The sequence below is a fragment of the Pundamilia nyererei genome, unplaced genomic scaffold (assembly GCF_000239375.1).
Source record: "Pundamilia nyererei isolate P.nyererei 1_Seehausen unplaced genomic scaffold, PunNye1.0 scaffold00032, whole genome shotgun sequence".
Lineage (NCBI taxonomy): Eukaryota > Metazoa > Chordata > Actinopteri > Cichliformes > Cichlidae > Pundamilia > Pundamilia nyererei.
The window spans coordinates 857124-860615 of record NW_005187433.1 but is presented as its reverse complement, the minus strand read 5'-3'; the positions used below and the strand labels follow the sequence as shown (position 1 = coordinate 860615).

Below are 3492 nucleotides of genomic sequence, written 5' to 3'. Positions count from 1 at the left end.
AAATGAAAAAAATAAAATAGATAAGTACATGTGCAAGTGGAACTCGGTGTAACAAAGGGGGGACAAGAATACAAAAAGGGCAGACAGAGCATAAATGTAGAAAAAAACCCAACACATCTAGATTGAATTTGATCTACAGGGATACAATAAAGAGAAACTGGCACATTAAAGGCATTCCATTAAAAGAGATTAGACTCTGTCGTTACAGATCTAATCTCGGATCTTTAATAGAGACATTATTAAAATTGGATTTAATATGAGTGGTGAAATTAAAATTTATTGCATGGTAAGTTTCAGGATTTGAACTGACACACCTATTTAAATACCTTCCACTCAGCAGGTTTGCCTAATTTGAAATATGAGAATTAATATTTTCTGCCAGCCGGGGTTCAATATTAGAATTATTCTGCCTTGCGGATTCACCCCAGAAATGCACTTTTAATTAAACTTGAGCCCAAATGTATTTTAGAGGCATGAAATTATTATTTTGGAGGCTTTTTTTTCATTTTTGGATTATGGTGTATATAATGGAGAAGTCTGAATGTAACACTGTGATAAGTAAGAAATTATTATTTTAATAAAATTTCCTTTGGTGTTTATTATTATTTGGGTGTGTGCTCGTTTAAAGTGTTGAGATACATTTTGTAGACTCTTTCTCCCTCTTGTGGCAACTTGTATTAGCAAATTTATAGGGAAAGGAAAGGAAAGGAAAGGAAAGGAAAGGAAAGGAAAGGAAAGGAACATTTCCTTATATGTAACTCTGATCTCCTCTCTAAATGTTTTGATATTTCTGCAGCACCAAGCACAGTGAAACAGTGCTTGGCAGTTTGGCAGTTGGAGTGAGAGCACTGTTAATTCCCTGGTTTGCTTTTTAGTTTGTTGTCCCACTGAAACAAATGACACTTGATGCATGCTTAGTCATCCAGCTGAAGGGTTGGTTCATTTCACAGTGTTTACAGTGGGAACAGGAAGCAGTGTGTTCACATGAACTGAATCACCTTTCTGCTAAAAGGTATTTCTTGTACTTGTGTTATGGTACTCTTTTGTCAGTCTGTTGAGTCATCTCCACCCACTCCACCCTGCCTGCACTCTCTTTATCATCTCTCTTGTGTACTGTCTGTTGCTTATGATGGTTGACCCCAGGTATTTAACCTCATCTATCTACAATACCTCTGCTCTTTGCATCGTGACTGTTACACTTGTCTCAGTCTTGTAGTTGTCCTGCTTTTACTGACTTTTATTCCTTTTCTCTCAGAGCATGCCTCTGCTTCTATAGGCTTTCTTCCACCTCCTCTCTACTCTCACTACAGATTACAACATCATCTGCAGACATCATAGTCCACGAAAACTCCTGCCTGACCTCATCTGTAAACCATCGCGAACAAGAAGAGGCACAGAGTTGGTCCATGATATAATCCCACTCCCTCCTGAAACCCATCTGTCAATTCTACCCCAGAACTCATCACTCACTTGCTGTCTTCATACAGGCCCTGCTTCCCCCCTGACCTCCACTATATTACTAAAAGTATTCACTCACCCATCCAAATAAATCAATTGAGTTGTTCCAATTACTTACATGGCCACAGGCGTAAGAAAGCAGGCACCTAGGCATGCAGACAAAGATTTGTAAAAAAGTGTGTCGCTCTCAGGAACTCAGTGTATTCCAGAATGGTACCATGATAGGGTGCCACCTGTGCAACAAGTCTAGTCATGAAGTTTTCTTGCTACTAAACATTCCACAATCATCTGTTGTAACCAAGTGGAAGCAGTCCTCATAACTTCGTGTGGCCTTCAGATTAGCTCAAGAAGACTGCACAGAGAGCTTCATGGATTGGGTTTCCATGACCAAGCAGCTACATTCAAGCCTTACATTGCCAAGTGCAATGCAAAGCCTCAGATGTAGTGGTGTAAAACATGGTGCCACTAGACTTAAGAATGGAGATGTGTTTTTATAAATCACACTTCTCTGTCTGGCAATTCAACAGACCAGTCTGGATTTGGTGGTTGCCAGGACAACAGTACTTGTCTGACTGCATTGTGCCAAGTGAAAAGTGGAGGTGGGATGGTCCCAACTTTCTGGAAACAGTTTCAGGATGGCCCTTTCCTGTTATAACATGACAATTGGAACAGAAAAAGGCCATCCATGTTTTGAAGAATTGTTGGTGTGGTAGACCTTGACACCTCTGCACAGAGTCCTGACGCACAACCTGACAGAATACTTTTGGTCTGACTCACAAATGTGTTTCTGGAAGAATAGTCAAATTCCCATTAACACACTTCTAAACCTTTTGGAAAGCACTCGGAAGCGCTGGAGCTGCTATTGCTGCAAAGGAAGCATGCATTCACATCATATTAAAAATGTGATGTCAGTCAAGTTCATATGCGTAAGAAGGCAGACGAGCAAATATTTTTGGCAATATAGTGGATTTGAACCCTTCTGGTCTTCTAGCGATACTTTGCTGGTGGGTCCCACTCATGCCCTGCGAGTGGCAGCAAAGCACCGCTGAGCGTTGGCGCTACAACACAACACAGCAGAAGAAGTGTGAACACTTCAGTAGATTTACGGATGCAGGGAAATGGGGTAAGTGTTGGTTTATTTTCCAAGCGTTTCATCAAAAATGATATAAAAAATCTCTTATTGATCGGTTATACATTTGTTCTTAATTTTAAATCGGGGACGATGCCTGTCATGACGTGCAATCCATCGCTAATCGTGACAGCTGCTGTCCGCCTACACATAGCAGCATCTCTGTCACTACTAGCCACGTAGCGCCTAGCACTGTCTGTGGTGTTATTTTAGCTCGCTTATATGGGGTCTAATTAAGATGTCTTTAATGTTTGTTTGACTTTAATGTCAAGTCAAACAAACATTACGCGGACCGCAAGGAGCTTTGCAGGCAGGGACTTCAGCTGGAGCCGCTAGCCGGTGACAAAAATAACCAGCTAATTAAATTTTCATTCATAGGAGCATCTTCAAGAGAAGCACTGCTGTTGCATCATCAGCTGGTAGTAAAAGACAAAAGCAGGGCGCCTTTTGAGTCTGTCCTACATTTCGCTCAGTTGCATGAGACGCATCAGATCTATTTTTGCATGCCCCCATGGTCCAAAAAATAAAAAATAATCTGGGTGTTGGAAAGCTGTGGATTTTCAGGGAACTCAAACTGTCTTATGTGTGTGAACTTTGTATTTGTTGTTCAGTTCTCCACAGTACTTTATTATGTGTTGTTATTAGGTATTGTTCCTATGTGGAAGGTGCGGAGTGGTTTTTGTTTGCTCTTTTCATATAGGTATGATCTGTAACTGAAATACGTGCACTTACTGGACATTTTATTCGGCTAGTATTGGGTTGTTCCCCCTTTTACCTGGTATGGATTTAAGCAGGTGCTGGATCGATTCCCCCGAGATTTCCTTTAGGGCACAGGTGTCAAACTCTGGCCCGTGGGCCAAATTTGGCCCGCAGCCTAATTACATTTGGCCCGCGAAGCCATACCA

At 41.2% G+C, this 3492-nt stretch overlaps 1 protein-coding gene across 1 annotated transcript in view; it reads left to right on the top strand.

Moving 5' to 3' along the window:
- The first annotated feature begins 2489 nt into the window (after positions 1-2489).
- Positions 2490-3492, top strand: part of tmem267 (transmembrane protein 267) — a 6275-nt gene continuing 5272 nt past the window's right edge. The window contains exon 1 of the mRNA XM_005729209.1: positions 2490-2581. The gene's annotated coding sequence lies outside the window, so the exon portion shown is untranslated. The remainder of the gene's footprint in view (positions 2582-3492) is intronic.